Source organism: Rhinoderma darwinii, chromosome 1, assembly GCF_050947455.1.
Source record: "Rhinoderma darwinii isolate aRhiDar2 chromosome 1, aRhiDar2.hap1, whole genome shotgun sequence".
NCBI lineage: Eukaryota > Metazoa > Chordata > Amphibia > Anura > Rhinodermatidae > Rhinoderma > Rhinoderma darwinii.
In genome coordinates, this window is record NC_134687.1 from 359390537 (window position 1) to 359415362 (window position 24826).

The window sequence follows — 24826 nt, forward strand, 5'->3', positions numbered from 1 at the left end:
TTGGTTTTAACGTTACTTTATTCTTTCATGAGTTATTTAAAAGTTTCTGACCACTTATAAAATGTGTTCAAAGTGCTGCCCATTGTGTTGGATTGTCAATGCAACCCTCTTCTCCCACTCTTCACACACTGATAGCAACACCGCAGAAGAAATGCCTCCCGATCTGACCCCCTTAGACTTTTATCTTTGGGGTCATCTGAAGGCAATTGTCTATGCTGTGAAGATACGAGATGTGCAGCAACTGAATCTACGGATACTGGAAGCCTGTGCTAGCATTTCTTCTGCGGTGTTGCTATCAGTGTGTGAAGAGTGGGAGAAGAGGGTTGCATTGACAATCCAACACAATGGGCAGCACTTTGAACACATTTTATAAGTGGTGAGAAACTTGTAAATAACTCATGAAATAATAAAGTAAAGTTAAAACCAAGTACACCATTGTTTTTCTTGTGAAATTCTCGATAAGTTTGATGTGTCACATGACCCTCTTCCCATTGAAAAAACTAAAGCTGGATACAAAATGGCTGACTTCAAAATGGCCACCATGGTTAACACCCAGCTTGAAAAGTTTCCCCCCTCCCATATACTAATGTGCCACAAACAGGAACTTAATATCACCAACCATTCCCATTTTATTTAGGTGTATTCATATAAATGGCCCACCCTGTATAATGATTTCTTGATAACAGTTTAACCACCTACTGAAGATCAGTTTTCTAATTATTAGAGCTGAGCATATTTCCTGAAATTCATTTTGGGTCTAATTCCGTTGAACAGACCGTCTGATTTTTTTATACCTGCTTTTTAAAATAAAAAAAACGGTCAAAAAATGATTTACTTTTGACGGCAGATGTCTGTCGGTGTTTATATACACACGACGGTACCAGAAAAAGCAATGGATTTTTAACAAGCAGTCCAAAAATTTTGCTTTTTTGGGGTGAAGCAACAGGTTTGGTGTTATTTTAAAGAATAAATATATATATTATCCACAACTTCCACCAAAATTGTGTGCCTTATAATTTAGATATATGCAAACCAATGAGTGATGTCTGTATCAGCAGGCAGCGGCCAGCTATCAGTACTAGGATTTAAATGTAAATACTTTTAGGCAGCATTCATAGTAATGACTACCTGTGTCTGCCTAACACACTGACACTGACTCCTATCTATCTCTAAAATCTATCTCTCATTAAAATTATTGTAAATCTAACTATCTATTCACTTCTCCTCACAATGAAACACACTTACTGACACCAATCCACTATCTATCTGTATTCTGTGTTTTTCTATATCTCACTCTCTGTCTGACGTCTTCTCTCTCCTATCTATATCCCCAAAAAGCAGCAGGATTTCCTGGATGGTCAGCTTATAGTGGCTATGACTCATATGACTGTCATCCACTCAGTTATCAGTGACTCACACCTATACCCCTCATGATTAGCTGTGCTAGAGTGAGAGCTGCTTGCAATGCATTATGGGGAAGCCCACTGGGGCGCTTCCTGGGGACATGTGATCCTTCTTCTCTGCCTTCTTGTCTTCCATTAATCTGTGGAATGGTGACCGCCATTTTAAGTGGTTTACGTGGGATTCTTAGGAAATTCATGTAAAATCGATTTGCACATCTCTACTAATTATGTAAAACCCCTAATTTTAATCTGTATCTATTTTTTAAAAGTATTCAATTCTGTTAAGTTACAAACAACCTATGGTCGGTTTTGCACAGCTATTACATGGCCGCATTGTAGCATTTGTATTGTGGCTGCAAAATCTGGATCCCTCTGGTGTATTATATGATGAGCTAAGTTTAGTTTGGTAGGAGCACATGGGGCCTGGGTGATGTAGCCGTAATGCAGACACTAAAATGTGGCCGTTTCATGGCTGTATTTCTGTCTAAAAAGATCATGTAAAGCAAGTAAATGTTTTTCTTCTGCGTGTCAATGATAATATCATGACCAGAATATATTCAGCTCCTACCATGGGATGATCTCTTTAGCTAGATACATGCTCATGTTGAACGCTCTTATTTCACTGCAGATTATGTTGAGTTGTAGATAGGATCTTCTTAATATTTGCATAGTGTGATCATTTGTTTGGAGCTTTATACAGATCCAAAAGTTTTCAATACACTCTTAATATGAATGCATTTGAAATTGTGATGACTTTGTTGTGCAGTCAAGTACTGCACATTTATAAAGGAAGATTAGGCTGCAAAATTGGTTATTGTAATAAGAGCAGATATGGAAAGCTATTAAAAGTTCTAGTTCTGTTTTCTAAATCAACAACGATCAAAAGAAGGAAGCTTAAACTATGTTAGTTGAGATGATGTAATTAAATGAGAACAAAAATAATCACAAATAAAAGTAAAACAAAGACTTTCTAAATTGTTAAATTAGATTATTATCATGAAGTGAGGAGATTTTAATTAAAGAAATAAAAAAACTATCCCTTTGAGTTCTACTTTATTATTGTCTTATCTTTAATTAAGTTATATTTTATTATAACGTCATAATTTTCAAATCAAATGTATTATTGAGGGATAACTTTTCCATCAACAATGCTTATGTTCTAGAGTAAAATTTTTATGGGCTTTTATCTATCTGCATTTAGAAGTATATTATTATATTAACATGACCCCCAACTATTTTGAGTTGTGTTTATAGCAAAATCATTTGAAGAAACTTCTAAAGACATAATTCAACTTTAGCGTCTAAAACATTAGTATAAATGATATATTTTAAAATAGATCCATGTAATAAATTGTGCTGTAGGAGAAAATGTGAATTGGGAAATATGTGAACCTATTATTTTGGCAAGACATTAAGCTACTTTATATTTAAAAAACATAGCTTATATAACTGATCAAGAAATGTTCTGTTAGTAGTGGTCTGCATGGCCTAATGGGATCGATTTATTAATACTATCTTAAATTTAGACTGCTTAAAACATGACTACACGCGCCAAATTTATTACATTGGCTCATACTGTATGCTAAATTTGACGCAACTTCAGATACCTTTGTCTAATCTGATGCCACCTCTTGGTTGACTTACTTTGGACTACCTTTTTGCACTAAAATGTGGGCGCAACGTGGTATATTTTAAGCCACGACCCCTTTGTCGCACAAGCCACAAAACATTAATAAATATGGCGCACAGCGTGTGTGGCAGAGTTTTGGCAAAATTTGAACCAGAGTTCTGATACATTTGAAATAGTAAATCTTCCCCAGTATGTCGATACAGACTAGCATGGGGACATGTATAAGAAAAATTGGAACTGAATTTCATCACAATGCGGCACACTTCTCAAATGATTTAAGCCTAAAATGTGGCATAATGTGTATTACAAAAATGATGCAAGCAATGTGCACCATATTTTTGAAAGATAAAGTGAATGGGGTTGCATTGCAGATCCCTACATAATGGGTGGATGTGGAAAATCTGTGAAGAAGTTGCTGAGAATCAGTGGAGGTTCTCTTACTAACCAGGAAGTTATGACTTATCATAGCAATTTGCCATAACTTACTATAGTGGGAAAAAACCTTTTAAGCTGTTCTGGAAAAATGAAAACTAGACTATGATTGCTTGATATGGAGAACAATGTCAGTTTTTCTGTTAGACAACCTTGATAAATGAGGTCCACGGTCTTCTTTACATGAAGTGGATGAATGTCTCCTTTAGATCATTAGAAAGTCATAGCTTAACTTTTCTTCATACAGTACCTGCAGCTCATACTTGTGTGGTGCCGCAGTAAGAAAGCATCTGCATCCAAGATTTTTGTACATAATGGTGCTTGCAGATACCAACAGCCTGGGAGTCACATGTTGCCTACTAGTCACTGATTGAGGACAATGTATTTTATTTCTGACTAAATAATAAATTATAGGAAATGTATTCAAGACGTACAGATAAAAAGAACCCTAGACAACATGATGAAATATATAAGTAATAGTATATAATATACATTATACATAATAAGATTTTATATATATATCTATATATATATGTATATATATATATATATATATATATATATATATATATATATATGTATACCAATTGTTTGTGTATGAATACATAAACGTATACATTTAAAGGTATTGCTTGGCCAGTAACTAGTCTTTTTTTTATTTCTATAATTTAGTTTTTCTTGTCTTTGGGTGATACTGGAATTTTGAATACTTTTATGCTGATGAAATAGTAAATGAGAAAATGAGCTGTAGCCCTATGACAGTTGTAAAAAAATTGCTCAATATGTGTTTAAATGATAATCAATTCTCTGGAGAGGTACAGTAAGGACATGAGAAAATATTATGCAAATTTTGTAATTTGAAAAAGAACATTCCATTTGTTCTAAAAACCCAAGATGAAGCACACCTGGTTACTTAATTGAAATGAATTACTGTCCTTTAGTTAAATCTTGTCTATTTGTATAACAGCCTATATTATTATAAGTATATTTTATCTTTTGTACTAGAGTATGAACTGCCTTCAATTTTAAAGGGAATTACAATAATGAAGAACGCAGGGATTTCAATGGGAACATTCTGGTACTAAGTACAGAACAAAAAAGTCTCTGTAATGCATACTGTACTAATACTTCACATTGTTATTGAGAAATTTAACAAGAGAATAGTAACGCATATTCAAAAACATGACCACACACTAAATTTTAATTCAGAGCAGCTTTAATAAGTCATCTACCCTTTCCGTTTGTGTATTAGTCAAACCAGGAGAGATAGCCCATGGCTAGAGGGACCCCCCTTAAGCGTATGACCAGACGTGGCGTATTTTTTCCGCCACTGTCCGCATCAATGGCGCACATAATCTGCGCCGCAGATTCTGTTGCGGCTCTGCCTAAAATGGGCATTAAATTGATGCGGACTAGCCATTGCGTATTCAGGTGAAGAGTGCTTCCCTTCTCTCTATCAGTGCAGGATAGAGAGAAGCGACAGCCCTTTCCCTAGTAAAAGTAAAAGAAATTCTTACTTACCCGGCCGTTGTCTTGGTGACGCGTCCCTCTTTCAACATCCAGCCCGACCTCCCTGGATGACGCGGCAGTCCATGTGACCGTTGCAGCCTGTGATTGGTCTGTGATTGGCTGCAGCCGTCACTTGGACTGAAACGTCATCCCTGGAGGCCGGACTGGAGGAAGAAGCAGGGAGTTCTCGGTAAGTAGGAACTTCTTTTTTTTTTACACGTTGATCTATATTGTGATCGGTAGTCACTGTCCAGGGTGCTGAAACAGTTACTGCTGATCGTTTAACTCTTTCATCACCCTGGACAGTGACTATCTCCTGACGTCGCCTAGAATCGCTCCCGTAATTATGGGTGCACACACGTAGTCACCCGTAATTACGGGAGCCCCATTGACTTCTATGGGCCTGCCCGTGCCATAATAACGGCCCGTGATTATGGGTGTTTTTACGTTAGTGTGCATGGGGCCTCAGTCTGGCTGTAGACCTAGAAATACATACAGTGAAGGAAATAAGTATTTGATCCCTTGCTGATTTTGTAAGTTTGCCCACTGTCAAAGACATGAACTGTCTAGAATTTTTAGGCTTGGTTAATTTTACCAGTGAGAGATAGATTATATATATATATATATAAAAAAAAAAAAGAAAATCACATAGTCAAAATTTTATATATTTATTTGCATTGTGCACAGAGAAATAAGTATTTGATCCCCTACCAACCATTAAGAGTTCAGCCTCCTCCAGACCAGTTACATGCTCCAAATCAACTTGGTACCTGCATTAAAGACAGCTGTCTTAAATGGTCACCTGTATAAAACACTCCTGTCCACAGACTCAATTAATCAGTCTGACTCTAACCTCTACAACATGGGCAAGACCAAAGAGCTTTCTAAGGATGTCAGGGACAAGATCATAGACCTGCACAAGGCTGGAATGGGCTACAAAACCATAAGTAAGACGCTGGGTGAGAAGGAGACAACTGTTGGTGCAATAGTAAGAAAATGGAAGACATACAAAATGACTGTCAATCGACATCGATTTGGGGCTCCATGCAAAATCTCACCTCGTGGGGTATCCTTGATCCTGAGGAAGGTGAGAGCTCAGCCGAAAACTACACGGGGGGAACTTGTTAATGATCTCAAGGCAGCTGGGACCACAGTCACCAAGAAAACCATTGGTAACACATTACGCCGTAATGGATTAAAATCCTGCAGTGCCCGCAAGGTACCCCTGCCCAAGAAGGCACATGTACAGGCCCGTCTGAAGTTTGCAAATGAACATCTGGATGATTCTGAGAGTGATTGGTAGAAGGTGCTGTGGTCAGATGAGACTAAAATTGAGCTCTTTGGCATTAACTCAACTCGCCGTGTTTGGAGGAAGAGAAATGCTGCCTATGACCCAAAGAACACCGTCCCCACTGTCAAGCATGGAGGTGGAAACATTATGTTTTGGGGGTGTTTCTCTGCTAAGGGCACAGGACTACTTCACCGCATCAATGGGAGAATGGATGGAGCCATGTACCGTCAAATCCTGAGTGACAACCTCCTTCCCTCCACCAGGACATTAAAAATGGCTCGTGGCTGGGTCTTCCAGCACGACAATGACCCGAAACATACAGCCAAGGCAACAAAGGAGTGGCTCAAATAGAAGCACATTAAGGTCATAGAGTGGCCTAGCCAGTCTCCAGACCTTAATCCCATTGAAAACTTATGGAGGGAGCTGAAGATCCGAGTTGCCAAGCGACAGCCTCGAAATCTTAATGATTTACAGATGATCTACAAAGAGGAGTGGGCCAAAATTCCATCTAACATGTGTGCAAACCTCATCATCAACTACAAAAAACGTCTGACTGCTGTGCTTGCCAACAAGGGTTTTGCCACCAAGTATTAAGTCTTGTTTGCCAAAGGGATCAAATACTTATTTCTCTGTGCACAATGCAAACAAATATATATAATTTTGACAATGTGATTTTCTCTTTTTTTTAATATAATCTATCTCTCACTGGTAAAATTAACCTAGCCTAAAAGTTCTAGACTGTTCATGTCTTTGACAGTGGGCAAACTTACAAAATCAGCAAGGGATCAAATACTTATTTCCTTCACTGTAGGTCCAGCCAGAATGAAGAAATATCATGTTCATAAAACAAATACACTGCACAACACACATAACATCTGCGTACTTCATTGCGGAATTTTGACTCTCCATTGAAGTCAATGGAGAAATCCTGCAATGAGTCCGCAACAAGTCCGCTACACGTCCGCAACAGCCAGTGTATGCTGCGGACACCAAATTCCGCACCGCAGCCTATGATCCACAGCGGAGTTTTCCGCAACGTGTAAACGAAGCTAGCTAAAAAGCTGTAGAAAGCAATGGAGAAACGTGTACGCTGCGGATTTCCGCAGCGGACTGTCCGCAGCGGAATTCCAGGGCAATTCCGCCACGTCTGGTCATGCCCTAATAGTTACAAGATTGTGCCAACTCTACAAAAATTAAAAATAAATAAATAATAAAATGCATGTGAAATGCAGTCTATTAGTCCAAATCAAATGTATTATGCCTATAGTGATTGGGGGCTCATGGCCTTTAATGTCCAGTTGCTTAGATCACTCCCAATCCAAACTGTCATTTACTGCAGACTTTGTAGTCTTTTAGTTTACTCTCTATGGTCAATTAAAGGGAACCTGTCACCAGCATTTCACATATTAAACCAGCAATACCTGGTGGTAGTGGGTGAAAAATCATTTTTATGTAACCTATAATTATCTTCTAAGTCGGCTCTGTACCTTTAGCATTAAATTTTTTGTGTTCCCGCGCCATATGCTAATGTGCATAAAAGAGTCATATCTTTATTTGAAAAGAGTCATATCTTCATTCCTGAAGCCTTTTCGAGTTAACTCCGTCTACTTACTTTTGATTGACAGCTCCTCGCCTCCCCACCCCACACACAAAATCCTGTGCTTGCGCAACGATGTCCTGTTCTGGTTTGTGCTCACAACGGGGCACCATAGCGGCGAATGCGCAGTAACTAGATTTGAGGCCCGGGCGAAGCAGGGAAGGGTTTTGGACGATACATCACAGGCGCCTGCACGCTATCTCAGACGAGATTTCTGCATTCAGAGCGGGCCAGTTTTTGGTGGTGGACGGGCATATTAAGAGGAACGAACAAGACTACCAGATAACAGGCTCAAAATGTTTGCAGACCATTATTTACGGTCGGAGAAGGAGTTTAGGAGTGGGGATAATGGCAATGAACTTTTGACAGCAGTGGCCAGCGAAGGGTGAGTAGAGTTCAATGGGTGAAATCCTGGTGACAGGTTCCCTTTAAGTAAACAGGCAGTGTTACCCAAAAGTTGTTCAAGAGTTGTGCAAACTGGACTTCTGATATAGTGGGTGGTCCAGACTAAATAGCCAGACTGATGTTATAGAGCGGGCCAGTTTTTGGTGGTGGACGGGCATATTAAGAGGAACGAACAAGACTACCAGATAACAGGCTCAAAATGTTTGCAGACCATTATTTACGGTCGGAGAAGGAGTTTAGGAGTGGGGATAATGGCAATGAACTTTTGACAGCAGTGGCCAGCGAAGGGTGAGTAGAGTTCAATGGGTGAAATCCTGGTGACAGGTTCCCTTTAAGTAAACAGGCAGTGTTACCCAAAAGTTGTTCAAGAGTTGTGCAAACTGGACTTCTGATATAGTGGGTGGTCCAGACTAAATAGCCAGACTGATGTTATAGAGGGTGGTCCAGAATACCCAGCCACATATTATAGTGGGGGACCAGGTTATCAGACTACTGTAATAGACAAGAGTCTAGACTACACATTTTTATTATAAACCTTAAAGGAAATATAAGGAATGTCTTGTTAGAGAAAGAGTAATAGGTCTGAAGAAAAGGTTTGGTAAGGTCTCATACAGACTTCCACCTCTTCCCGCATTGTCATGTGTATATAAAACTTGATCAGTTGGCAGAAGATAGCTAATCTTCCACACTAATAGCAGAGATTGGAGAAACCGTTAAACCATGCTTTGATGGTATAATGGGAACTCCTGGGATTAGGTAACGACGGTTTCCCTCATTATACAGCAGTCTGGGTGCTTCTAAAGGACTGTTTTAGTTTTAGATTAGTTTCAGATTACTGTTTGTCCAAATAGTTAGAAAATCTTTATTGGACATCTTCAACAAAGTTTCTCCCACCTCGTATGATGATTCACAAATCAATTGGTGGTTCCTTATAAGGTGGGGGGTCTATATATGCTGTCTTGTTATACTCTGATTAAAGATTGTTCAATCTAAAACATGTAAACATGAATATTTTTGCTGGAAAAAGTTTTTATGAAACTATCTAACACATTTTTTTGTGCTGGAATATTTAGCTGTAAATTCATACTGAGACTAAACAGAATCTGGCCTTCGACAGGGACCTTATGTTATATTATTCTGTACTCAAGATCTTTAATAACCTGTTCTCTATACATATGTTACCCAATAATACTTGTCTATGTATAATAATATAAAGTAAATTAGAGGTAAAAAAAAAAATCCACGCATGGTATTAACATGAATGTAAGAAGAAATGAAATAACAATAAGCTTAAAAAGGTACACTAAATACACTTGTTATAAAAAAAAATTATAAGTATACATTATTATTATAAGTAATGTAAAAAATATGCACATACACATATTTGATATCATTGTAAATGTGACAATCAAAGCAATAAATGTAACAAATTATTTACGTTGACCCATAAGTAGTGTAAATGTACCCCAAAATAGAACTTAAAAACATTACAACTGGCTACGCATAAAAAAATCAAGGCCTCACATAGCAATGTATAATTGTCGGAATGTGGGAGTGTGAAAAGAAAAAAGAAAAAAAATCTTTAAAGGGTTAAACCAACTAGTGTTGTGAAGAGCTATTAGTCAGGTAAATTTCTTTATCAAAAAAACCCTTAAATATCCAATAGCTTCCCCAACCCAGCAAAATAAATATATATAAACATCACACAACAGAAGATTCATGAAAATATAGTGGGAGAATTCTGGCTCAAATTAAGCCATTATTTAGACATGCAAGTCGTGTGCCACATTAATTTACTTTTCTCAACACCCTTGACAAGGGGACGTGGCTTAGCGGGAAGAGGTGTGGTTTCACAAAGGGCGTGGCTTAAAATATGACACAGTGTACCAACATTCTGGCGCAAAAAAACTGGCATTAACTAAGCCAGCTAATAGGTGGTATAAGAAAGGGAAAAGCGTCTAGCATGTCTAGCTAGATGTGCCAAGATTATGATACAGCATGCACCACTTTGATAAATTTGGTGCATTTTGTGTCTTGTCTAAGCTTACACTGTCTACACTTTAGACAGTCTTAGTAAATCTGTCCCCATACAATCTACACAGTATAATAGCCAAACAAGCTATGCCTGCATAGATCGTAGACACATTTTGTAATGCAATAAGATAATATATCGTTTATAATAACATTTTTATCTTTAACTTCGTCTCCTCCCCACTAATTGCTAGGTCTTCTCTTGATTTCATGGCCACCCTCTCTATATCAGGGGCTATTTTAGTGAATAGTGAAATGATCCCTAACTACCTGAGAGATCACTGAAAAGAAAGAATAGCCAACCAAATATGTTTTAATTCACATCTTCCCATTCTTTTGTACCGAACACTTTGTTGTTGAAGAGAAAAGCTAAACTCTCAGGACATATTTGAGTAACAGAGCCATCCATAATCTAGTATTGCTGCCCCGGGCGGCATCTTCAATATCCTTTCCTTATGTGTAGGATACAACTATACCCATACCACCGTAGGCATCCACATTGCAGCCAGACATTAAAATAGCACAGCTGATCTGGAAACACAAAGCTTGCACATTTAATATCTAGCACACTAGTAATGAAAGGAAGATAAAGGCACACGTTTCTTCACACTGATACAGAAGGTCACTAAAAAAAGATTTCAAACATATCATCATAATCTAAAATCGTAGCTCAGCGCCTGACTTCTCATGCCGCGATTAGACTTTATAAAAGGCAATGTCTTGTAATTCCAGGTAACATCATATAAATCCATTATGACAGGGCGTCCGTGAAAAGCAAGTTTGCATTACCATAAGTGTAGTCCTGCAAATTATAAATCTTGGGACTGGTGACCCTCAAGATGATAAGTAGAGAATGATAAATATAATACTATTTAGAAAATGATACAGACTAAATTTACATCAGATATTCAATGGCAATTTCATCTGTCCTTTTGGACACAAAAGTACTAAAAAGAATGTTTTGAAGGAAATACATTTTTAATCTAACACTTTTATCTGTATTTCACTGCCTTTTTAAATGTTAAACAGCTTTAAGTATTCCATTCCTGGATATGGGAAAGGTGTAATATTATTTAAAGTCATGTATTTCTTAGCAATTTCTCATGACCTAGTTTTAACACAAAGAAGAAAAAACTGCGCTGACCTACCTATATGATATTAACTCTTTGTACTCTTTGCTTTTAAGTAGTACTTGCATATTAAATTGATAATCATCTGCTGCATAAAAAAATAATTTGACTACACAGGAAAACAAGCAAATTCACTCATTATCATGTACACATGCAAACATCTAATGTGACAGCAACTCAATACATTTAGGGTATGTTCACACGGCCAAATTTCAGACGTATACGAGGCGTATTATGCCTCGTTTTACGTCTGAAAATACGGCTCCAATACGTCGGCAAACGTCTGCCCATTCATTTGAATGGGTTTGCCGACGTACTGTGCAGACGACCTGTCAAACGACGACTCGTAAAAATACAGCCTCGTCAAAAGAAGTGCAGGACACTTCTTTCAGACGTTTTTGGAGCTGTTTTCTCATAGACTCCAATGAAAACAGCTCCAAAAACGGACGTAAAAAACGCAGCGAAAACGGCGCGAAAAACGCAGCGAAAAATGCGAGTTGGTAAAAAAACGTCTGAAAAGCAGGGTATGTTTTCCCTTGAAAACAGCTCTGGATTTTCAGACGTTTTGGTTGACTACGTGTGAACATACCCTTACCCTAGGGCTACACTGACATTTTTTATTTTCAGACTTTTTGCCACAAGGTAAGACTGGTTTCAGATGTAATGTGGCCTCATTTTAGCATCTATATTACAGCTTAAATGCCCAGTGCTCCCATTGTTCTAGTAAATCATACTTCATTACAACTGCGGGTGGTCAGGGTATTGCAGGGATAATATGGGTGCTAAAATGAACTAGCGATTATTGAGAGATTTTAAAACTATTTTCCTATAGTGCCTTGCAAAAGTATCCCCCACTTGGTGTTTTTCCTGTTTTGTTGTATTACAGCCTGGAATTAAAATGGATTTTAAATATGTTTTCATGTGATGGACCTTTGCAAATTGTTATGGTGGAATGACATAAAAAAATAGTTTAACCCCTCAACGACATAACAGGAACATGTACGTGGTAGCCTTTAAGGGGAAGTATAGCGCGGGCTCACGGGCTGAGCGCGCGCCATACTCAGCGGGTATCGGCTGTGTAATACAACCGACACCTCACTGCAAAGTGATCTTTGATTACACCCATTTAACACCTTAAATTCCGCGGTCAATCACGACCGATGCATTTAAATTGTTAGAATCCGGGGGTTGCCCCCTTCGACGTGCCAATGGTCACCCCACGATGCGATCAGGGGGTGCCAATGGTCGTCATGGCATCCTGGAGGCCTAATGAAGGATCCCAGGTCTGCCATCTTCTGGGATTCAAAGGAGACTATATAGTATACAGTATACAGTATAATGATATACTGCAAATTTATTATTGCAGTATATCATGCAAGCGATCCAACAATCACTGGTTCAAGTCCCCTAGGGAGACAAAAAAAAAAAAGTAGAAAACAGTTAAAGAGGCTCTGTCACCAGATTATAAATGCCCTATCTTCTACATAATTTGATCGGCGCTGTAATGTAGATCACAGCAGTGTTTTTTTATTTTGAAAAACTATCATTTTTGACGTAGTTATGAACGATTTTAGCTTTATGCTAATTACTTTCTTAATAGACAACTGGGCGTGTTTTACTATATGACCAAGTGGGCATTGTGGAGAGAAGTGTATGACGCTGACCAATCAGTGACCAATCAGCGTCATACACTTCTCTCCATTCATTTACTCTGCACATAGTGATCTCACTAGATCACTATGTGCAGCCACATACACACACTAACGTTACTGAAGCATTTTGAGAGTTAATAGACATCACCTCCAGCCAGGACGGGATGTCTATTCACAATTCCGACACTTCGGTAATGTTTGTGTGTGATTTACAGCACAGCAAGTGTAATCTCTCTGTAAACTGTCATTTACAGCATAATCTCGCGAGATTACGCTTGCTGTGCTGTAAATTCCACACAAACATTACCGAAGTGTCGGAATTGTGAATAGACATCCCGTCCTGGCTGGAGGTGATGTCTATTAACTCTCAAGACGCTTCAGTAACGTTAGTGTGTGTGTATGTGGCTGCACATAGTGATCTAATAAGATCACTATGTGCAGAGTAAATTAATGGAGAGAAGTGTATGACGCTGATTGGTCACTGATTGGTCAGCGTCATACACTTCTCTCCACAATGTCCACTTGGTCAAAAAGTAAAACATGTCCAGTTGTCTATTCAGAAAGTCATTAGTAAAAAGCTAAAACCGTTCATAACTCCGTCAACAATTATCATTTTTCTATATAAAAAAACACTGCCTTAATCTACATTACAGCACCAATCACATTATGTAGAAGATAGGGCACTTATAATGTGGTGACAGAGCCTCTTTGAATAAAGTTTTTTTTAATGTTCCAAAAAATATATATTAAAAGTTAAAAAAAACAAAACCTTTTTCCATTTGTTCCCTAAAGCAATGTTAAAAAAAAGAAAGTTAACATAGCTGTCATCGCCGTATCCATAAAAATCTGAAATATCACAATATAACTTTGTCTAACCGGTTCGGTGAACGGCATATAAAAAACTATATAAAACACGCAAATTGCTATTTTTTGGTCACCTTAGATCTAAAAAAAATGAAATAAATAGTGATCAAAAAGTCGCATGTACCCCGAAGCGGTATTGGTAAAAACTACAGCTAACCCCCACAAAAAACACCGCTCAATTGACAGAAAAATAAAAAAGTTATGGTTCCCAGTATATGGCAACACAAATTTTTTTTTTTTTTAGTAAATAGTTTTTTAGTGGTAAAACATAAAAAAAACATATAAATTTGGTATTGCCGTAATCGTATCAACCTGTACAATAAGGATGAACATGTAGTTTTTACCACTTGATGGACGCCGTAAAAACAAAATCCCCCCAAAATTGGCATAATCGCTGTTTTTTGCCCATTTCAGCACACAAATATTTTTTTTAAGCTTCCCAGTACATTATATAGTACAATAAATGGTGCCATGACAAACTACAACTTATACGGCTATGTTGACGAAAAAATAAAAAAGTTGTGGCTTTTGGAAGGTGGGGAGGAAAAATCAAAAATTAAAAAACGAAGATTGGCCGTGTCATTAAAGGGTTAAAAAAATATATCTACAAACTGAAAAGTTGTGTGTACATATGTATTGCTTTGCTATGAAACCCCTAAATAAGATCTGGTAAAAACAATTAACTTCAGCAATCACATAAATAGTTGAATAAGACCCTACCTGTATGTAATCAAAGTGTCACATGATCTGTCACATAATGTCAGTATAAATGCACCTGATCTGGAAGACTCCTGAGTCTGTAACATCACGAAGCAAAACAACATTAAGACCAAGGAGCTCACCGGGCAGCTCAGAGACAAAGATCTAGAGAAGTAGAGATCATGGTTGGATTATAAAAAACATATCTCAAACTTTAAACATCCCACGGAGCATCATTAAATCCATTATAACAAAATGGAAAGAATATATCACAACTACAAACTTGACAAGAGAAGGCTGCCCAGCCAAAATCACAAACTGGGCAAGAAGGGCATTAGTCAGAGACTAAACAAGACACCAACAATAACACTGAAGGAGCTCCAAAAATCAACAGTAGAGATACCACTGTAAGCCACACACTCCACAGAGAGGGACTTTATGGAAGAGTGGCCAGAAAAAAGCCAGTGCTTAAAAAACACCCATAAGAAAACATGTTTTAAGTTCACCAAACAAAACAGCATATGGCAGACAACGTAAACACATGGAAGAAGGTTCTCTGGTCAGATGAGAATAAAATTTAGATTTGTATCACCCCAAGAACACCATTACCACAGGGAAGCATGGTGGTGGCAGCATAATGCTGTGGGGGTGCTTTTCATCGGTAGGGACAAGAAAACTGGGCAGGATTGAAGGAAAGATGGATGGCTTTAAATACAGGGCAATTCTTGAGGAAAACCTGTTTTAGTCTTCAAGAGATTTAAGACTGAGACGGAGGTTCACCTTCCAGCAGTACAATGACCTAAAGACACTGATAAAGCTACACTGGAGGGGTTTAAGGAGAAACATTTAAAGAGGCCTCTGTCACCACATTATAAGTGCATTGTGAAGAGAAGTGTATGACGCTGACCAATCAGTGACCAATCACTGACCAATCAGTGACATACACTTCTCATTGTTCCAGCCCAGCTTCTTTCACTGCACAATCACACTGTAACAATGGGCTGGAACAATGAGGAGTGTATGACACTGATTGGTCACTGATTGGTCAGCCTCATACACTTCTCTTCACAACGCCCAGTTGGTAAAAAGTAAAAACACGCCCAGTTATCTATTAAGAAACTAATTAGCATAAATCTAAAATTTCTCATAACTTGGTCAAAAATGATAATTTTTCCAAGTAAAATCCACTGTTGTTATCTACATTACAGCGCCAATCAGATTATGTAGGAGATAGGGCACTTATAATCTGGTGTCAGAGCCTCTTTAAATGTCTTGAAATGGCCTAGTAGTAATAGTATGGTATTGTGGAATATGTTTTGTTGTCACAAATTCTGCATGTTTGTTTAAGTGACAAAATATAACCAACTATGGTTGCTTAGCATGTGTATCCCCTTATATCTATTGTCTAAACATTTTTAAATGACTTCCGCCATTGTCCTAAAGCCCAGCTTAGTGTTAAAGTAAATATCCGTTTAGGACAATTTCTTTTTGTTTGCTGTAATCTGCCAGCGAACCCTGTGTTCAATTAAGCTGCAGCGCCATCACGCGGTAAATGATGCATTACACAGTGCCCATTCTAATGAATTCTAATAGGCACTCTCTGGTCTATGGCTAATAGATGAGAATCTTGATCTGAAGACGCCTTTCTATTAACTCATACTGCTTTAATATGTTACCTGAAAATGGGTTTTCAATCCAATTAACGGCCTGTAAAGTCACCAGATTCAAACAAGTAGAGCACTTTTGAAATGCTTTAGAATGGGAAATTCAAATTATGAATCTGCAGCCAAATGTGTGACGCTAGCATGCCAACATGGGGCAGAATAGTCAAGTAATGTAATCAGCTTGTTGACGCCATGCTACAAAATAAAATAAAAAAATCAGGCTGTTCTAAGAACAAAGGTTATACTTCTAAAAATAATAAAGTTACTACTGTGTAGATAAATGCATAGATAGATAGATAGATAGATAGATAGATAGATAGATAGATAGATAGATAGATAGATAGATAGATAGATAGATAGATAGATAGATAGATAGATAGATAGATAGATAGATAGATATAGATAGATGATAGATAGATAGATAGATAGATAGATAGATAGATAGATAGATAGATAGATAGATAGATAGATAGATAGATAGATAGATAGATAGATAGATAGATAGATAGATAGATAGATAGATAGATAGATATGCATAAATAAGCTATTCTGTGTTTTTTTAATCTAGAAAAGGCACCATTTATGTAATGAGAGTTTCAAAATGTTAATAGGAATTATTTGATCATGCAAACTGCATTAGGAAATCTGCTGAGGCTTTTAAAACTGTATTTTAGCCTGGCTCTTGTAATTGCTGCAAGATAAACAATTAGCATTCATTGCACCCTCTGCTAGACCTGATTGTGATCCAAGAAGTAAATTGAAAGTAATTTGATCTACTATTTACTCAAATAACAGTTAAACAAATTTTGGAACATCTATTATTGCATTTATTTCAACTTTGGGTATTCAGAACATTTTAAATGTCACAAACTACAAAAGTTGCCTTGCATATTTTATCAATGTCTAGTTAACGTCCAAACAAGGCAGAGTATCTTGTAAATATCTGATAGTGTTTAGCGATTTATCAGATTCACTTGTTGACTATATGAATCAAAAGACAAGCATCAAGAAAATATATTCTTGCTTATATTAACTTACGTGTAAGTGTCACAAAACCCCTTAGAGATAGGTGACCGTCACGGGGCCAACAGAGGATGGTGTGGACCCTCTGTGTTGCCAACCGAATTGAAGTGGGGTTAAACTGGGGATCAGAGTCTAAGAGATTGCTAGATTTTCACCCTTTAACCTGAGTACGAATATGTGGACTTGGCCGCTGGAATCCTATGGTTGCTTTTCCTTAGCAGTGTCCGTTGGTGACGACTGACATAAACAGGCGAAGTATAAATGACAGCAGACTAGATGCAGGGTTCATACAAGCGAAGGTCAGAATGTCACTCATGGTAAGCAGAGCCAGAAGTCAGAATAGGTGGCAAATGGTTGTCACAGTAATCAGGCAATAGGTAAGGGCAGTCCAAGTTCAAGCATGATCGGCAACAGTTAATAAAAAAAAATAGCAGCAGAGTATATCTAGCAAGCTAGTCAAGAAAAACCTACTTGATCAGGCCCAGAGAAGAGGGGGATGGTACCTATTGTATACTGGGAAATCTTGGTATTTTGGCACGCGCTTGCTCTTTATGGGAGGAGGAGCCAGAGCACACACTAGTTACCAGCCGAAGACTAGGAGCAGGTCAGCGGAAGGGTGGCCGTTAGCTGGACGACCAGTACAAATTGCATGGCGACAGCCGGGACAAAGCAGAAGCTGGGTACAGGTGAGTACCTGGTGGGAGCCGAGAGGAAGGGTCAGAGACGCGGCTATGACAGTAATTTGTAGCATATAGTACACAGTCCTTAAAGATTTGTAAAGGTTGTATTTCATAAATGCATTTATTTTTTCATACATAAACTAAATAGATGTTTTCAATTTACAAATTAATTATTGCATATATCAGAATGACAAATATATATTTACCTGTCATCTTTATCACAACGTCGTAGACTAGGTCGACTAAAACAAGATTTCTGGCTTATGGACATGGATCTGTGATACATCACCTAAAAGATTCTATGGACCCATAGTGTTTCTTTGTATGCGTCCAAGATTACATGGAGAAGCATTGCTTCTAAGGGAGTGTACATCGAATAACTAGTATGCCCAAAATGAAAATACTTTGCAAGCTTTTTGTAAAAATATTTTTAATTATGTGGTTAGTATAATAACACTATAAATAACACGATAAAAAAATCCAGTATTCTTGGAATAAATTATTAGGGAATTTTTTTTCATGTTCTGATGGTCCAATGGATTTAATGATGCTCATATCTATTGTTTTTAAGGGTGTTAATGTATGTCTATCTTGGTTTAGTGGAAGTAATGATAAATGTCGTTAATGGTCTAATTGGACCAAGCAAACCATATAATTTCTCGGTGTGTTTCTGGTGGCGAAGTGCAGTAAATTCTGTCCAGTTCTCTGGTGACCAACTGAGATAATACTTTTCTTTATCTTTGTTAAGAAACTCCATGTCCCTTGCTGATTCAATTTCATTACAGCTATCCTTGTTCTCTGGTAACTTAGAGGATTAGGTACAGTGGCAGATTAAGTGTACCATGGGCCCTGGGCTGTGGACACAACTTGGACCCCCTCCTTCCCCCTCACACACAATTCAACCCCCCCAACCCGCTCTGACACTGTACCCGTCAGTGTACAGAAAAAAGTTAAACAGTTAAATAAAGTTTATGAAAAAAAAAATAATTACAGTAAAAATATAATAAAATCCCTTTTCCCCCAAAAAGAGGTTTTATTTAGTAAAAGTGTAAAAAATAATAATAACATAAACATATATGGTATCGCCACGATCGTAACAACTCAAACAATAAAGTTAACATATTAATTAAACTGCCGGGTGAACGGTGTAAAAAACAAAACAAAACAACGCAAAATTCCTTTTCTCCTATTACCCCCCATAAAAAAAATCAAATAAAAGTTAATCAATAGGTTCCATGTACCCCAAAATACTACCAATAAAAACGACACCTTGTCCCACAAAAAAGAAGCCCACATATGGCTACATCGACAGAAAAATATTAAAGTTATGGCTCTTGAAATGCGGTGTTGCAAAAAACAAGTATTTTTTTTTTTTAAAAGGGTTTTGATTTTGCAAACATAGGAAAACATAAAACCTTTACATATTTGGTATCCCTGTTATCGTGCCGACCCATAGAATAAAGGTAACATGTGATTTACATCGCATAGTAAAGTTATAACATAAAAATCATGAAATAGCTGTTTATTTACAATTGTTTTCTAAAATAAAGTTAATAAAAGTTAATAAATATATTATACGCACCCAAAAATGGAGCAATTCGCAAAGAAAAAAAAAAAAAGCCCTTATACGGCTATGTTGACGGAACAAAAAAAAAAAGTTACGACTCTTAGAATGCAACAGTGAAAAAACAAAAATATTCTTTGGTCATTAACTCGCAAATGGGCCTGGTGATTAAGGGGTTAAAGAAAAAAATTAATAATAAAGAATTGTAACACCTCTCTTTAAAGTGTAACTACACTTTTAAAAAGCTTTTCACATGTCATAGTGATATGTCAGAACTTTTAATCAGTGGGGGGTACGAGCACTGAGACCCCCACCGATCACTAAAATTACGCAGCAGAAGTGTGCGGTTGAATGCTGCACCCCTTAGTTTCTGATGGGCATTCCTCGGAGTGGTGTATGTCCGTACACCGCTTGTTCGGCTTTCCAAGAAAAGCAGATCAGAAACTAAGCGGCACAGCGGTCACCTAAGCGCTTCTGCAACTTTGGCTTAGTGATCGGTGGGGGACTCAGTACTCGGACCCCCACCGATCAAAACATCTGACATTTCACGATGACATGTCAGAAGTTTTTTCGAAGTTTAGTTACACTTTAAAGGGTTTTTCCATGAGGGCCAATTATGACATATCTACAGGATATGCCATAAATGTCAGATAGATGCGAGTCCAACCTCTGGGACGCGCACCTATCTCTAGAACGGGGACCCCTAAACCCTGTTCTACCTCTTTCTTTTCTCGTAAAGTCCCTCATGGGAAAACCCCTTTAAGTAGTCAGACACCCCTTCCCTAGTAGTAAAATAACTACTCAGGGCTGTATGGGGGGGATTATATTGCAAGGGGAGGTCTGACTGACTGCTGGGGGCGTCTTTAGGGGGTCTGAGTGTCTGGCTCTGATGTCTCTGTGAGGGGGATATCCCTCCCATAGAGACCTCAGCAGTTAGTCGCTCAGACGGGGGGTATATAGAGACCACAGCAGTCAGTCAGACAATCTGACCTCCCCTTGCAATATATTAGTAACTACTGAGGGCTCTATGGGAAGGGGGGAATAATTATACTGAAAGGGGGGGTCTAACCATATAACTGACTGCAGAGGACTCTATGAAGGGCGAATAATCCCCCATCCCCAATAGAGCCCTCAGTTATAAAGCAGGGGGGGTTAAGCGTCTGACTGCTTAGTGCTCTATGGGGGGAAATTATTATCCCCCATAGAGCCCTCTGCAGTGAGTTAGATGGACCCCCACTGTATATACAGTGAAAGAAATAAGTATTCGATTCTTTGCTGATTTTGTAAGTTTGCCCACTGTCAAAGACATGAACAGTCTAGAATTTTTAGGCTAGGTTAATTTTACCAGTGAGAGATAGATTATATAAAAAAAAAAAAAACAGAAAATCACATAGTCAAAATTATATATATTTATTTGCATTGTGCACAGAGAAATAAGTATTTGATCCCTTTGGCAAACAAGACTTAATACTTGGTGGCAAAACCCTTGTTGGCAAGCACAGCAGTCAGACATTTTTTGTAGTTGATGATGAGGTTTGCACACATGTTAGATAGAATTTTGGCCCACTCCTCTTTGCAGATCATCTGTAAATCATTACGATTTCGAGGCTGTCGCTTGGCAACTCGGATCTTCAGCTCCCTCCATAAGTTTTCGATGGGATTAAGGTCTGGAGACTGGCTAGGCCACTCCATGACCTTAATGTGCTTCTTTTTGAGCCACTCCTTTGTTGCCTTGGCTGTATGTTTCGGGTCATTGTCGTGCTGGAAGACCCAGCCACGAGACATTTTTAATGTCCTGGGGGAGGGAAGGAGGTTGTCACTCAGGATTTGACGGTACATGGCTCCATCCATTCTCCCATTGATGCGGTGAAGTAGTCCTGTTCCCTTAGCAGAGAAACACCCCCAAAACATAATGTTTCCACCTCCATGCTTGACAGTAGGGACGGTGTTCTTTGGGTCATAGGCAGCATTTCTCTTCCTCCAAACACGGGAGTTAATGCCAAAGAGCTCAATTTTAGTCTCATCTGACCACAGCACCTTCTCCCAATCACTCTCAGAATCATTCAGATGTTCATTTGCAAACTTCAGACGGGCCTGTACATGTGCCTTCTTGAGCAGGGGGACCTTGCGGGCACTGCAGGATTTTAATCCATTACGGCGTAATGTGTTACCAATGGTTTTCTTGGAGACTGTGGTCCCAATTGCCTTGAGATCATTAACAAGTTCCCCCTGTGTAGTTTTCGGCTGAGCTCTCACCTTCCTCAGGATCAAGGATACCCCACGAGGTGAGATTTTGCATGGAGCCCCAGATCGATGTCGATTGACAGTCATTTTGTATGTCTTCCATTTTCTTACTATTGCACAAACAGTTATCTCATTCTCACTGAGCATCTTACTTATGGTTTTGTAGCCCATTCCAGCCTTGTGCAGGTCTATGATCTTGTCCCTGACATCCTTAGGAAGCTCTTTGGTCTTGCCCATGTTGTAGAGGTTAGAGTCAGACTGATTAATTGAGTCTGTGGACAGGAGTCTTTTATACAGGTGACCATTTAAGACAGCTGTCTTTAATGCAGGCACCAAGTTGATTTGGAGCGTGTAACTGGTCTGGAGGAGGCTGAACTCTTAATGGTTGGTAGGGGATCAAATACTTATTTCTCTGTGCACAATGCAAATAAATATATATAATTTTGACTATGTGATTTTCTGTTTTTTTTTTAAATATAATCTATCTCTCACTGGTAAAATTAACCTAGCCTAAAAATTCTAGACTGTTCATGTCTTTGACAGTGGGCAAACTTACAAAATCACCAAGGGATCAAATACTTATTTCCTTCACTGTACATCACCAGAACAAAGCTCAGCACATGAATATAGCACCTGCATCGTTGAAAGGCGCAGATTGGCAGGGCAGAATGACTTGCCCCGTCAATAAGCGCCCTTCAACAACGGAAGCCGCGTGATCACGTCAGAACAAAGCTCAGCACATGAATATAACACCAGCACAAATACAGGTCAATTTAGTGCAACCACTGCTATATAGGTTTGTACAACGTAAAACTACAGCTCCCAGCATGACCCGAAAAATGGGAGTTGTTGTTTCCCAAAACCAAAAATCATACCACCCATCATCTCGCTGCAGATCATACAGTGACTACAGTACTGATTAGAGGCAGAATAAACATTAAGTTACTCACAGGTGACGTATTTTCAGATTTTAGTTGTTCTTTTTCTCTTTTCTTCTCCATCCGGTTCAGACCCCTATGATGACTTCCCCCGGCCACAGCCCATTTCTGCAGTTTGCCGCTCAGATGTCTTCAGCTTCTCACTTTTCAAACATTTCTGCACCTATAAACGAAGATAAAATTCTCATAGTGCCACACACTACGCCCCTAAATATAATAGCGCAATACACTGTTTCCCCGATTATAATAGCACCACACACACACACACACACACACACACACACACACACACAGTGCTCTCTGTATATAGTGCCCCCATAGAGCCCCCTATAGATTGTACCCCCTTAGAGCCTCCTGTAGATCTAGCCCCCATAGAGCCCCCTGTAGATAGTGCCCCCCATAGAGCCCCCTGTAGATAGTGCCCCCCATAGAGCCCCCTGTAGATAGTGCTCCTCATAGAGCACCCTGTAGATAATGCCCTACATAGATCCCCTGTAGATAGTGCTCCACATACAGCCCCATGTAGATAGTGCCCCATATATAGTTCCCATGTAGATAGTGCCCTATATGCATCCCCCTGTAGATAGTGGCCCACATATAGCCTCGCTGTAGATAGTGCCCCACATGTAGCACACCTTGTATATAGTGCCCCACATATAGCCCCCCTGTTAATAGTTCCCCTGTAAATAGCCCCCTGTAAACAGTGTATATATAGCCCCCCTGTAGTTAGCGCTCTACATATAGCCCCCTGTAGATAGCACTCTACATATAGCATCCCCTGTAAATAGTGCTCCACATATAGCCCCCCTGTAGAGAGTGTCTCACATAAAGCCTCCTCTGTAGGTTGTGACCCCCCATATAGCCCCCCCGTAGATAATACCAATCACACTTTTAAGTGAAAAAAAAAACAATTTTACATACTCACCTTGATCCCGCTCCCGCGCTGTCCTATATTAATGCAGGCCTGCTCCCTTCTGTGCAGGTCTGCTGGGGCTAAACAACGCAAGCAGCGGCCTGCATCGTTGAAAGGTGCAAATTGGCAGGGCAGAATGACTTGCCCCGTCAATAAGTGCCCTTCAACAACGGAAGCCACGCGATGACGTCATCGCGTCGCTAGAGTCGTTGAAAGGCGCTGATTGGCAGGACAAGTCAATCTGCCCTGCCAATCAGCGTCATTGTAAGGCGCTGAATGGTCGGGCACGGAACATACCCGGCCATTCAGCGCTTATGCATGTAATTGTACCTGCGTCCTATAGATGCAGGTATAATTAGTGCAGAGGGGTTGGTGGCGGCTGGTTACAGTTGCACCGCCGCTCCATCAGAGAGGCAGCAGGCCAGATGGTGTGGCCCTGCCCTCCCCATCAGCAGCGGCCCTATTCCCTCCCAGCCCGCCCATGCTATTGCTCTCCCTGCCCTTGTTCTCCCTGTCCATTAGCAGTGCTAGCATGCTGCAATACTATTTTTTTTAAATGATGTGGTGTTCGGAACTGCCCATATGATGATCCACCACTGATTAGGTACCTGATGGTCCAAGGACTTTTTGCTTGTCTATATCATTTTTGGCTTGCGGATTAGAATTTAACTTCTACCTGGTTGGACCTGTGAAATGTAACATATGTTCTTGATGATTCAGCAATATTAGTCCTATCTTTATGCTAAGTATTGTAGAGCATTATCTTTCCTCAGTTTCAGTGTTGGCTCTGACTGCAGCTTCTCTTTAGGTTACCCTGTTCATTTTATTTCCATCACTCTTACTAACATAGACTTTATAGTCCGCAAGACATAATTGAAAGCTGTATTATTCGCTTTTTATAATAGTAAACTCCTCTGAAGAAAGGCAGGAACAGGTAGGGAGGTGGCTGAGAACAGCATAGCATATATTTGTTTAAGTAGCTCTACTAAGGTCATAACAGTTCCCTGCTTGAACGGAGCAGCGATTACGCATGCGCGCTGCTGCTCTATTTATTCTCTATGGGACTCAAGGAAAAAGCAGAGGACTGTACTCCGCTATTACCATGAGCCCCATAGAGAATGAATAGAGCGGAGGCACGCATGCATGACCGCTGCTTC

At 39.1% G+C, this 24826-nt stretch overlaps 1 protein-coding gene across 49 annotated transcripts in view; it reads left to right on the forward strand.

Annotated features, from left to right (window-relative positions):
* The window catches only part of PTPRD (protein tyrosine phosphatase receptor type D), a 1823241-nt gene that overhangs the window by 351280 nt on the left and 1447135 nt on the right, over nucleotides 1-24826 (forward strand). The window lies entirely within an intron of this gene.